The following is a 14,716-nucleotide window of genomic DNA, read 5'->3' on the forward strand; positions in this document are numbered from 1 at the left end:
TTCATCGGAAGACGTTTTCTCACTCACCACAAGCGTCCGGGCTTCACTAAATATCCCCTCACAGATTCATCAAAGACAGAGTTTTGTAACTGGGCAACATAGAGTAAGCATTAAATCTGTGAATTGAATGCACATATCGGAGAGCAGATTCTTGGAACGCTTCTTCCTCGATTTTATTTCAGTATTCAATATAGTTGTCAATACGTTCCAACATATCACTTTATTGGTATCACAGGAACAGTGTTCAAACACTGCCTTGGGAGAAAGGAGGTATAACTACCTGAGTGGAATGCATACATCACAAAGTAGCTTCTCAGAAAGTTTTCTATCCAGTTTTTATCTGAAGATAACTCGTCTTTCACCGTAGGCCTGAATGTGCTCCCGAATGTCCCTTTGTGGATCTGTGCATGACGGAGTTTCCAAACTGTGTAATATAATTGAAGTTTTAAGTATGCGAGATGAATAAATATATCTAACACAAATCAGTTTCACAGAAATTTTCTTTCCAGTTTTTGTCTGAGGATATTTCCTTTCTCACCATAGTCATTGCTGTACTCTCGAATATTTCTTGGTAGCTTTTTCTCCAAAAGGGATTCCAGAATCCTCTAGGAGAGGAAAGGTATATTTCTGTGTGTGGAATGCACACGTCACAAAGCAGCTTCTCAGAAAGCTTCTCTCCAGTTTCAATCTGAATTCATTTCCTATCTCACTGTAAGCCTCAAAGCCCTCCTGAATATCCCTTCGCATATTAAACAAAAAAAAGTGTTAAGATACAGCCCAATGAATAGAGAAGCTTAGCTGTGTGAGCGGAATTCACGTCACACTGCAGTTGCACAGAAAGCTTCCTTCTGGTTTCTCTCTGAGGTTATTTCTTTTTCAGGATATTCTAAAGAGCGTTTCCAAATGTCCTTTCTCAGATTCCACAGAAACTGTGATTTCAAACTGTTCAATCCAAAGAATGATTTAACTCTATGAGATGAATACAAACATTTTCAAAGAGTTGCGCAGAAAGCTTCTCTCCAATTTTCGATGAAAGACATTTCCTTCCCTCACACAGGCCTCCGGTTGCCACTTACGATCCCTTCGCACAACTCTCAAAGACTGACTTTCAAACTAGGAAATATAGAGTAAGCGTTAACCCTGTGAAAAGCTTCTTTCCAGTTTTTTCTGAAGATATTTCCTTTTTCACCATAGTCCTGAATGTGCTCCTGAAGGTCCTTTTGTGGATCCGTCCATGACAGTTTCCAAGCTGCGTAATGTAAAGAAAGCTTTATCTATGTGAGATGAATAAACATAGCAAAAAGCAGAGTAACAGAAAGCTTCTTTCCAGTTTTTGTCTGAAGATATTTCCTTTTTCACCATAGTCCAGAATGTACTCCCAAGGTCCCTTCGTGGATTCATCCATGACAATTTCCAAGCTTCGTAGTATAAAGAAATCTTTATTTATATGAGATGATTACACATATCACAGAGTAGTTTCCTAGAAAGCTTCTTTCCAGTTTTTGTCTGAGGCTATTTTCCTTTTCACCATCGGCATCATCATGCTCCCGAATATCACTTGGTAGCTGCTTCTCTGAAAGTGTTTCCCCGATGCTGTAAAAGAAGAGCGGTATAACACTGTGACTGGAATGCACACATCAAAAGCAGTTCCTCAGAAAGCTTCTCTCCAGTTTCGTTCTGAACTTATTTCCTTTTTCACCATAAGCCTCAACGTGCTCACGAATATCCCATCACACGCTACACATACACAAGGTTAGAAAAATACTCAATTAAAAGAGAGGCTTAACTGAGCGATAGGAATTAAGACAACACAGAGCAGTTTCACAGAAAGCTTCCTTCTGGATTTTACTCTCTGAGGTTATTTCTTTTCCTGGATATTCCAAAGAGTGTTTCCAAATGTCCTTTCTCACATCCCACAGAAACAGTGACTTCAAACTGCTCAATCCAAAGAACGATTTCACTCTATCAGATGAATACAAACATCACAAAAGACTTGCGCAGAAAGTTTCTCTCCAATTTTCGATGGAAGACATTTCATTGTGCAACACAGTCCTCCGGTTGTCACTTACTATCCCTTCGCAGAACCCTCAAAGAACGACTTTCAAACTGGGAAATGTAGACTAAGCTTTAACACTGTGAAAAGAATGGACATGTCAGAGAGCAGTTTCTTCAACTGCTTTCTTCTGTTTTTTATTGGATGACATTTCCCTTTTTGCCATAGTCTTCAATGTGCTCTGAATATCCCTCTTTTGGTTTTACCAGAACAGTGTTCAAACCGTGCCTTATGAGAAGAAAGTGATAACTCCCTGAATGGAATGCTCACATCACCAAACAGTTTCTCAGAATGCTTCTCTTTATTTTTTGTCTGACTATATTTCCTTTTTCACCATAGGCCCGAATGTGATCTCAAATATCCCTTCATGGATCCATCCACGAGGGAGGTTCCAAGCTGTATAAGGTAATGAAAGCTTCATCTTTGAGAGATGAAAAAGCATAGCAAAAATCAGATTCACAGTAAGCTTCATTCCAGTTTTTATCTGAAGATATTTCCCTTTTCACCATATTCCTGAAGGTGCTCCCAAAGGTCCCTTCATGGATCCGTGCATGACAGTTTCCATGCAGCATAATGTAAAGAAAGATTTATATATGTGAGATGATTACACATATCAAATAGTAGTTTCCTAGAATGTTTCTTTCCAATTTATATCTGAGGTTATTTCCCTTTTCAACATCGGCATCAACATGCTCCTGAATATCACTTGGTACCTGTTTCTCCAAAAGGATTTCCCCGATGCTGTATGAGAAGAGAGGTATAACACTGTGAGTGGAATGCACACGTCACAAAGCAGTTCCTCGGATAGCTTCTCCTCAGTTTTAGTCTGAATATACTTCCTTTTATACCGTAAGCTTCAGTAGGCTCCCGAATATCCCATCACACGCTAAACATACACAGGGTTAGAAAACTGCTCAATGAAAAGAGAGGCTTAACTGAATGAAAGAAATTAAGACAAGACAGAGCAGTTTCACAGAAAGCTTCCTTCTGGATTTTACTCTCTGAGGTTATATCTTTTTCAGAATATTCCTAAGAATGTTTCCAAATGTCCTTTCTCACATTCCACAGAAACAGTGATTTCAAACTGCTCAATCCAAAGAACGATTTAACTCTCTGAGATGAACACAAACATCACAAAAGACTTGCTCAGAGAGCTTCTCTCCAATTTTCTATGGAAGACATTTCCTTGCTCGACACAGGCCTCTGGTTGCCACTTACTATCCCTTCACAGAACCCTCAAAGACCCACATTCAAAATGGGAAATGTAGAGTAAGCTGTAACCCTGTGAAAAGAATGGACATGTCAGAGAGCATTTTCTTAGAGTGCTTCTTTCTGATTTTTATTGGACGACCGTTCACTTTTGCCATAGTCTTCTATGTGCTGCGAATATCACACTTTTGGTTTTACAGGAACAGTGTTCAAACTGTGCCTTTGAGAAGAAAGTTATAACTCCCTGAGTGGAATGTTCACATCTCCAAGCAGTTTCTCAGAAAGCTTCTCTCCAGTTTTTATCTGACTATATTTCCTATTTCACCATAGACCCGAATGTCATCCCAAATATCCATTAATGGATCCATCCATGAGAGAGGTTTTAACTGCATAATGTAAAGAAAGCTTCATCTATGTGCCATCAATAAACATAGCAAAAGGCAGATTCACAGAAAGCTTCATTCCAATTTCTGTCTGAGGCTATTTCCCTTTTCACCATGGGCATCTACATGCCCCTGAATATCACTTGGTACCTGTTTCTCCAAAAGGTTTCATCAGAAGACGTTTCCTTGCTCACCAGAAGCCTCCAGGCAACACGAAATATCCCTTCACAGATTCTTCAAAGACAGAGTTTTGAGACTGGGCAACATAGAGTAAGCATTAACTCTGTGAAGTGAATGCACATATGAGAGATTAGATTCTTGGAATGCTTCTTCCACAATTTTATTTCAGTGTATTTCACTATTTACCATAGTCCTCAATGCGCTCTGAAATATCACTTTTTTGGTTTCACAGGAACAGTGTTCAAACACTGCCTTGTGATAAAACAGGTATAACTCCCTGAGTGAAATGCATACATCACAAAGTAGTTTCTCAGTAAGCTTCTCTGCAATTTTTATCTGAAGATATCTCTTCTGTCACTGTAGGCCTGAATGTGGTCCCGAGTGTCCCTTCGAGGATCCGTGCATGACGCAGTTCCCAAACTGTGTAATATAAGAAAAGTTTTAACTATGTGACATGAATCAATTTATCTAACACAAAGCAGTTTCACAGAAATCTTCTTTCCAGTTTTAGTCTGAGGATATTTCCTTTTTCACCATAGCCGTCCTATTCTCCAGAAGGTCTCTTGGTATCCTTTTCTCCAAAAGGGAATCCGGAATCCTCTATGAGGAGAAAGGTATGTTTCTGTGATTGGAATGCACACGTCACAAAGAACCTCCTCAGAAAGCTTCTCTCCAGTTTCTGCCTGAAGACGTTTCCTTTCTCACTGGAAGGCTCGAAGCGCTCCTGAATATCCCTTCACAGACAAAACGAAAACAGTGTTATAATACTGCACAATGAAAAGAGAAGCTTAACTCTGTGAGCATAATTCACGTGACACAGAGGAGTTTCACAGAAAGCTTTCTTCTGGATTCTATCTGAAGTTATTTCTTTTTCAGAATATTCTAATGAGCATTTCCAAATGTCCTTTCTCAGATTCCACAGGAACAGTGATTTCAAACTGCCCAATCCAAGGAATGATTTCACTCTATGAGATGAATCACAAAAGAGTTGTGCAGAAAGCTTCTCTCCAATTTTCGATGGAAGACATTTCCGTGCTCGACACAGGGTTCCGTTTGCCACTTACTATCCCTTCGCAGAACCCCCAAAGACCGACTTTCAAACTGGGAAATGAAGAGTAAGCTTTAACCCTGTGAAAAGAATGGACATGTCAGAGAGCAGTTTCTTCGAGTGCCTCTTTCTGGTTTTTATTGGATGACATTTCACTTTTTGCCATAGTCTTCAATGTGCTCTGAATATTACTCTTTCGGTTTTACAGGAACAGTGTTCAAACTGTGCCTCATGAGAAAAAAAGTGATAACTCCCTAAGTGGCATGCAAACATCACTAAGCAGTTTCTTAGAACCCTTCCCTCCAGTTTTTATCTGACTATATTTCCTATCTCACCATGGGCCTGAATGTGATCCCAAATATCCCTTCGTGGATCCATCCATGAGGGAGTTTCCAAGCTGTGTAATGTTAAGAAAACTTCATCTATGTGAGATGAATAAACAAAGCAAAAAGCAGATTCACAGAAAATTTCTTTGCAGTTTTCATCTGAAGATATTTCCTTTTTCACCATAGTCCTGAATGTGCTCCTGAAGGTCCCTTCGTGAATCCGTCCATGACAGTTTCCAAGCTGCGTAATGTAAAGAAAGCTTTATGAGTGAGATGATTACACATATCCCAGAGTAGTTTCCTAGGAAGCTTGTTTCCAGTTTTTGTATGAGGCTATTTCCCTTTCCCCCATTGGCATCAACATGCTCCTGAATATCACTTGGTACTGGTTTCTCCAAAAGGGTTTAAGGATGCTGTATGAGAAGAGAGGTATAACACTGTGAGTTCAATGCTCACGTTGCAAAGCATTTCCTCGGAAAGCTTCTCTCCAGTTTCGGTCTGAACATATTTCCTTTTTCCCCGTAAGCCTCAAAGTGCTCCCGAATACCGCATCACACTGTCATCATACACAGGGTTAGAAAACTGCTCAATGAAAAGGGAAGCTTAACTCAGTGATAGGAATTAAAATGACACAGAGAAGTTTCACAGAAAGCTTCCTTCTGGATTTTACCTGAGGATATTTCTTTCTCCATATTCTAAGGAGCTTTCACAAATGTCCTTCTTCAGATTCCACATAAAAAGTGATTTCGAGCTGCTCAATCCCCACAATGGTTTAAGTCTATGAGACGAATACACACATCACAAAGCAGTTGCTCACTGAGATTCACTGCAGGTTTCATCAGAAGACGCTTTGTTGCTCTCCACAAGCCTCTGGGTGTCACTAAATATCCCTACACAAATTTTACAAAGACAGAGTTTTGAAACTGGGCAACATAGAGTAAGCATTAAATCTGTGAAGTGAATGCACATATTGGTGAGCAGATTCTTGGAACGCTTCTAGCTCGATTTTATTTCAGTGTATTTCCTATTCGCCATAGTCCTCAATGTGCTCTGAAATATCAGTTTTTCGGTTTCACAGGAACAGTGTTCAATCACTGCCTTGTGAGAAAAGACATATAACTCCCTGAATAAAATGCATACATCACAAAGTAGTTTCTCAGAAAGCTTCTATCTAGTATTTATCTGAAGATATCTCCTCTATCACCATAGCCTGAATGTGCTCCTGAATGTCCCTTTGCAGACCCGTGCATGACGGAGTTTCCAAACTGCATAATATAAGAAAAGTTTAACTATGCAAGATGAATAAATGTATCTAACACAAAGCAGTTTCACAGAAATCTTTCCAGTGTTTGACTGAGGATATTTCCTTTTCACAATAGCCATCCCTATATTCCCGAATGTCTCTTGGTAGCTTTTTCTTCAAAAGGGATTCCGGAATCCTCCATGAGAAGAAAGGTATATTTCTGTGAGTGGAATGCACACGTCACAAAGCAGCTCCTCAGAAAGCTTCCCTCCAGTATCTATCTGAAGTCGTTTTCTTTCTCACCATAAGCCTCAAAGTGCTCCAGAATATCCCTTCACAGATTAAACAAAAAAAGTGTTATGATACTGCTCAATGGAATGAGAAGCTTAACTGTGTGAGCGGAATTCACGTGACACAGAACAGTTTCACAGAAAGCTTCCTTCTGGTTTCTCTCTGAGGTTATTTCTTTTTCAGGATATTCTAAAGAGGGTTTCCAAATGTCCTTTCTCAGATTCCACAGAAAAAGTGATTTCAAACTGCTCAATCCAAAGAATGATGTAACTCTATGAGATGAATACAAACATCAGAAAAGAGTTTTGCAGAAAGCTTCTCTCCAATTTTCGATGGAAGACATTTCCTTGCTCGACACAGGCCTCCGGTTGTCACTTACTATCCCTTCGCAGAACCCTCAAAGACCGACTTTCAAACTGGGAAACGTACAGTAAGCTTTAACCCCGTGAAAAGAATGGAAATGTCAGAGAGTAGTTTCTTCGAGTGCTTGTTTCTGTTTTTTATTGGAGGACATTTCACTTTTTGCCATAGTCTCCAATGTGCTCCGATTATCGCTCTCTTGGTTTCACATGAACAGTGTTCAAACTTTGCCTTAAGAGAAGAAAGTGATAGCTCCCTGAGTGGAATGCACACATCAACAAGCAGTTTCTCAGAAAGCTTCTCCCCAGTTTTTATCTGACTATAATTCCTATTTCACCGTAGGTTCGATTGTGATCCCAATATCCCTTCGCGGATCCATCCGTGAGGGAGATTCCAAGCTGCGTAATGTAAAGAAATCTTCATCTATGTGAGATGAATAAACATTGCAAAAAGCAGATTCACAGAAAGCTTCTTTCCAATTTTTATCTGAAGATAATTCCCTTTTCACCATAGTCCTGAATGTGCTCAAGAATGTCCCTTCATGGATCCGTCCATGACAGTTTCCAAGCTGCGTAATGCAAAGAAAGCTTTATCTCTGTGAGATGATTACACATATCACAAAGTAGTTTCTGAGAAAGCTTCTTTCCAGTTTTTGTCTGAGGCTATTTCCCTTTTCACCATCGACATCAACATGCTCCCGAACATCAGTGGTACCTGTTTCTCCAAAATGGTTTACCCGACGCTGTATGAGAAGAGATGTATAACACTGTGAGTTCAATGCACACATCACAAAGCAGTTCCTCAGAGAGCTTCCCTCCAGTTTCAGTCTGAACATATTTGCTTTTTCACTGTAAGTCTCAAAGGGCTCCCTAATATCCCATCACACGCTAAACATACACAGCATTAGAAAACTGCTCCATGAAGAGAGGTTTAACTGAGTGAGAGGAATTAAGATGACACAGAGCTGTTTCGCAGAAAGCTTCTTTCTGCATTTTTCTTGAGGATATTTCTTTCTCCATATTCTAAGGATTTTTCCCAAATGACTTTCCTCAGATTCCACAAAAACAGTGATTTCAAGCTGCTGGATTGAAAGAATGCTTTAACTCTATGAGAAGAATACACACATCACAAACCAGAAGCTCAGAAAGTGTCTCTGCAGGTTTCATCGGAAGTCGTTTCCTTGCTCACCACAAGCCTCCGGGCGTCACTAAATATCCCTTCACAGATTCTTCAAAGAGTTTTGAAACGGGGCAACATAGAGTAAGCGTTAATGCTGTGAAGTAAATGCGCATAAAAGAAAGCAGATTCTTGGAAAGCTTTTTGGTAGATTACATTTCAGTACATTTCACTATTCACCATAATCCTCAGTGTGCTCTAAAATATCACTTTTTCGGTTTCACAGGAACAGTGTTCAAACACTGCTTTTTGAGCAAGGAGGTATAACTCCCTGAGAGGAATGCATACATCACAAAGTAGTTTCTCGGAAAGCTTCTATCCAGTTTTTATCTGAAGATATCTCCTCTTTCACTGTAGGCCTGAATGTGCTCTTGAATGTCCCTTCATGGATCTGTGCATGACGGAGTTTTCAATCTGCGTAATATAAGAAAAATTTAACTATGCAAAATGAATCAATATATCCAACACAAAGCAATTTCACAGAAATCTTCTTTCCATATTTGTCTGAGGATATTTCCTTTTTCACCATAGCCATCCCTATACTCTCGAATGTCTCTTGCAAGCTTTTTCTCCAAAAGGGATTTTGGAATACACTATGAATAGAACGGTATATTTCTGTGAGTGGAATGCACACGTCACAAAGCAGCTCCTCAGAAAGCTTCTCTCCAGTTTCTATCTGAAGGTGTTTCCTTTCTCACCGTGAGCCTCAAAGCGCAACTGAATATCCCTTCTCAGAATAAACAATAACAGTGTTATGATACTGCTCAATGGAACGAGAAGCTTAACTGTGTGAGTGGAATTCATGTGACACAGAGCAGTTTCACAGAAAGCTTCCTTCTGGTTTCTCTCTGAGGTTATTTCTTTTTCAGGATATTCTAAAGAGCGTTTCCAAATGTCCTCTCTCAGATTTCACAGAAACAGTGATTTGCAACTGCTCAATCCAAAGAATGATTTAACTGTATGAGATGAATACAAACATCACAAAAGGGTTGCGCAGAAAGCTTCTCTCCAATTTTCGATGGAAGACATTTCATTGCATGACACAGGCCTCCGATTGCCACTTACTATCCCTTCGGAGAAACCTCAAAGACTGACTTTGGGAAAGATAGAGTAAGCTTTAACCCTGTGAAAAGAATGGACATGTCAGAGAGCAGTTTCTTCAACTGCTTCCTTCTGTTTTTTATTGGACGACGTCTCACTTTTTGCCATAGTCTTCAATGTGCTCCGAATATCACTCTTTTATTATTATTATTATTATACTTTAAGTTCTAGGGTACATGTGCATAATGCATCCATTTTTTTACATATGTATACTTGTGCCATGTTGGTGTGCTGCACCCATCAACTCGTCAGCACCCATCAATTCGTCGTTCATATCAGGTATAACTCCCAATGCAATCCCTCCCCCCACCACCCTCCCCATGATAGGCCCCAGTGTGTAATGTTCCCCTTCCCGAGTCCAAGTGATCTCATTGTTCAGTTACCACCTATGAGTGAGAACATGTGGTGTTTGGTTTTCTGTTCTTGTGATAGTTTGCTGAGAGTGATGGTTTCCAGCTGCATCCATGTCCCTACAAAGGATGCAAACTCATCCTTTTTTATGTCTGCATAGTATTCCATGGTGTATATGTGCCACATTTTCTTAATCCAGTCTGTCACTGATGGACATTTGGGTTGATTCCAAGACTTTTCTATTGTGAATAGTGCCGCAATAAACATACGTGTGCATGTGTCTTTTTTTTTTATTTTTATTATACTTTAAGTTCTAGGGTACATGTGCATAACGTGCAGGTTTGTTACATATGTATACATGTGCCATGTTGGTGTGCTGCACCCATCAACTCGTCAGCACCCATCAATTCATCATTTATATCAGGTATAACTCCCCAATGCAATCCCTCCCCCCTCCCCCCTCCCCATGATAGGCCCCAGTGTGTGATGTTCCCCTTCCCGAGTCCAAGTGAACTCATTGTTCAGTTCCCACCTATGAGTGAGAATATGCGGTGTTTGGTTTTCTCTTCTTGTGATAGTTTGCTAAGAATGATGGTTTCCAGCTGCATCCATGTCCCTACAAAGGACGCAAACTCATCCTTTTTTATGGCTGCATAGTATTCCATGGTGTATATGCATGTGTCTTTATAGCAGCATGATTTATAATCCTTTGGGTATATACCCAGTAGTGGGATGGCTGGGGTTTATGGTACATCTAGTTCTAGATCCTTGAGGAATTGCCATACTGTTTTCCATAATGGTTGAACTAGTTTACAATCCCACCAACAGTGTAATAGTGTTCCTATTTCTCCACATCCTCTTCAGCACCTGTTGTTCCTGACTTTTTAATGATTGCCATTCTAACTGGTGTGAGATGATATCTCATTGTGGTTTTGATTTGCATTTCTCTGATGGCCAGTGATGATGTGCATTTTTTCATGTGTCTGTTGGCTGTATGAATGTCTTCCTTTGAGAAATGTCTGTTCATATCCTTTGCCCACTTTTTGATGGGGGGTTGTTTGTTTTTTTCTTGTAAATTTCCTTGAGTTCCTTGTAGGTTCCTGATATCAGCCTTTTGTCAGATGAGTAGATTGCAAAAATTTTCTCCCATTCTGTAGGTTGCCTGTTCACTCTGATGGTAGTTTTTTTGCTGTGCAGAAACTCTTTAGTTTGATGAGATACCATTTGTCATTTTTGGCTTTTGTTGCTGTTGCTTTTGGTGTTTTAGACATGAAGTCCTTGCCCATGCCTATGTACTGAATGGTACCACATAGGTTTACTTCTAGGGTTTCTATGGTATTAGGTCTTATGAAATGATTGCATATTTAGAAAACCCCATTGTCTCAGCCCAAAATCTCCTTAAACTGATAAGCAACTTCAGCAAAGTCTCAGGATACAAAATTAATGTGCAAAAACCACAAGCATTCTTATACACCAGTAACAGACAAACAGAGAGCGAAATTGTGAATGAACTTTCATTCACAATTGCTTCAAAAAGAATAAAATACCTAGGAATCCAACTTACAAGGGATGTAAGGACCTTTTCAAGGAAAACTACAAACCACTGCTCAGTGAAATAAAAGAGGACACAAAAAAATGGAAGAACATACCATGCTCATGGATAGGAAGAATCAATATTGTGAAAATGGCCATAGTGCCCAAGGTTATTTATAGATTCAATGCCATCCCCATCAAGCTACCAATGAGTTTCTTCATAGAATTGGAAAAAACAGCTTTAAAGTTCCTATGGAATCAAAAAAGAATCCGCATTGCCAAGACAATCCTAAGTCAAAAGAACAAAGCTGGAGTCATCATGCTATCTGACTTCAAATTATACTACAAGGCTACAGTAACCAAAACAGCATGGTACTGGTACCAAAACAGAGATAAGGACCAATGGAACAGAACTGAGTCCTCAGAAATAATACCACACATCTACAGCCATCTGATCTTTGACAAACCTGAGAGAAACAAGAAATGGGGAAAGGATTCCCTATTTAATAAATGGTGCCGGGAAAACGGGCTAGACATGAGTAGAAAGCAAAAACTGGATCCTTTCCTTACTCCTTGTAGGAAAATTAATTCAAGTTGGTTTAGACACCCTTTTGGTTTTACAGGAACAGTGTTCAAACTGTGCCTTATGAGAAGAAAGTGAAAACTCCCAGAGTGGAATGCTCACATCACAAAGCAGTTTCTCAGAAAGCTTCTCTCCAGTTTTTCTCTGACTATATTTCCTTTCTCACCATAGGCCCGAATGTGATCCCAAATATCCCTTCGTGCATCCATCCACGAGGGAGTTTCCAAGCTGCATAATGTAAAGAAAGCTTCTTCTTTGTGAGATGAATAAACATAGCAAAAAACAGATTAACAGAAAGCTTCTTTCCAGTTTTTATCTGAAGATATATCCTTTTTCACCATAGCCCTGAATGTGCTCCCTAAGGTCCCTTCTTGGATCTGTGCATGACAGTTTCCAAGCAGTGTAATGTAAAGAAAGCTTTATCTATGTGAGATGATTACACATATCACAGAGTAGTTTCCTAGAAAGCTTCTTTCCAGTTTTTGTATGAGGCTATTTCCCTTTTCACCAACAGCATCAACATGCTCCCGAATATCACTAGGTACCTGGTTCTCCTAAAGGATTTCCCCGACGCTGTATGAGAAGAGAGGTATAACACTGTGAGTTGAATGCATACGTCACAAAGCAGTTCCTCGGAAAGCTTCTCCCCAGTTTCGCTCTGAACATATTTCCATTTTCACTGTAAGCCTCAGTAGGCTCCCGAATATCCCATCACACGCTAAACATACACAGGGTTAGAAAACTGCTCAATGAAAAGAGAGGCTTAACTGAATGATAGGAATTAAGATGACACAGAGCAGCTTCACAGAAAGCTTCCTCCTGGATTTTACTCTCTGAGGTTATATCTTTCTCTGGATATTCCAAAGAGCATTTCCAAATGTCCTTTCTCACATTCCACAGAAACAGTGATTTCAAACTGCTCAATCCAAAGAACGATTTAACTCTATGAGATGAACACAAACATCACAAAAGTGTTGCTCAGAGACCTTCTCTCCAATTTTCGATGGAAGACATTTCCTTGCTCAACACAGGCCTCTGGTTGCCACTTACTATCCCTTCACAGAACCCTCAAAGACCGACTTTCAAACTGGGAAATGTAGAGTAAGTTCTAACCCTGTGAAAAGAATGAACATGTCAGAGATCAGTTTCTTCGAGCACTTGTTTCTGTTTTTTATTGGACGACAATTCACTTTTTGCCATAGTTTTCAATGTGCTCCGAATATCACTCTTTTGATTTTACAGGAACAGTGTTCAAACTGTGCCTGTGAGAAGAAAGTTGTAACTCCCTGAGTGAAACGTTCACATCACCAAGCAGTTTCTCAGAAAGCTTCTCTCCAGATTTTATCTGACTATATTTCCTATTTCACCATAGGCCCGAATGTGATCCGAAATATCCATTCATGGATCCATCCATGAGGGCGTTTTTAATCTGCGTAATGTAAAGAAAGCTTCATCTATGTGAGAACAATAAACATAGCAAAAAGCAGATTCACAGAATGCTTCATTCCAATTTCTGTCTGAGGCTATTCCATAGCAAAAAGTAGATTCACAGAAAGCTTCTTTCCAGTTTTATCTGAAGATATTTTCTTTTTCACCATAGTCCTGAATGTGCTCCTGAAGGTGCCTTCATGCATCTGTCCATGACAGTGTCGAAGCTGCAAAATGTAAAGAAACCTTTATATATGTGAGATGATTACACATATCACACAGTAAATTTCTAGAAAGCTTCCTTCCAGTTTTTATCTGAGGCTATTTCCCTTTTCACCATCGGCATTAACATGCTCCTGAATATCACTTGGTACCTGTTTCTCCAAAAGGGGTTCCCTGATGCTGTATGAGAAGAAAGGTATAACACTGTGAGTGGAATGCACACATCACAAAACAGTTCCTTGGAAAGCTTCTCTGCAGTTTCGCTCTGAACATATTTCCTTTTTCACTGTAAGCCTCAAAGTGCTCCTGAGTATCCCATCAGACGCTAAACATACACAGGGTTAGAAAACTGCTAAAAGAAAACAGAGGCTTAACTGAGTGACAGGAATTAAGATGACACAAAGCAGTTTCACAGAAAGCTTCCTTCTGGATTTTACCTGGGGATATTTCTTTCTCCATGTTCTACGGATTGTTCCCAAACATCCTTCCTCAGATTCCGCAAAAACAGTGATTTCAAGCTGTTCAATCCAAAGAATGGTTTAACTCTATGAGACGAATACACACATCGCAAAGCAGGTGCTCGGAGAGATTCTCTGCAGGTTTCTTCAGAAGACGTTTCCTTGCTCACCACAAGCCTCCAGGCGTCACTAAATACCCCTTCACAGATTCTTCAAAAACAGAGTTTCGAAACTGGGCAACATAGAGTAAGCATTAACTCTGTGAAATGAATGCACATATAAGAGATAAGATTCTTGGAACGCTTCTTCCTCGATTTTATTTCGTATATTTCACTATTCGCCATAGTCCTCAATGCACTCCAAAATATCACTTTTTCGGTTTCACAGGAACTGTGTTCAAACACTGTTTTGTAAGAAAAGAGGTATAACTCCCTGAGTGGAATGCATACATCACAAAATATTTTCTCAGAAATCTTCTATCCAGTTTTTATCTGAAGATATCTCCTCTTTCCTATAGGCCTGAATGTGCTCCCGAATGTCCCTTTGCAGATCCGTGCATGACAGAGTTCCAAACTGCATAATATAAGAAAAGTTTTCACTATGCGAGATGAATAAATATATCTAACACAAAGCAGTTTCACGGAAATCTTCTTTCCAGTTTTTGTCTGGGAATATTTCCTTTTTCACCATAGCCATCCCTATACTTCCAAATATCTCTTGGTAGCTTTTTCTCCAAAAAGGATTCCAGAATCAACTATGAGAACAGAGGTA

Source organism: Piliocolobus tephrosceles, unplaced genomic scaffold, assembly GCF_002776525.5.
Source record: "Piliocolobus tephrosceles isolate RC106 unplaced genomic scaffold, ASM277652v3 unscaffolded_709, whole genome shotgun sequence".
Taxonomy (NCBI): domain Eukaryota; kingdom Metazoa; phylum Chordata; class Mammalia; order Primates; family Cercopithecidae; genus Piliocolobus; species Piliocolobus tephrosceles.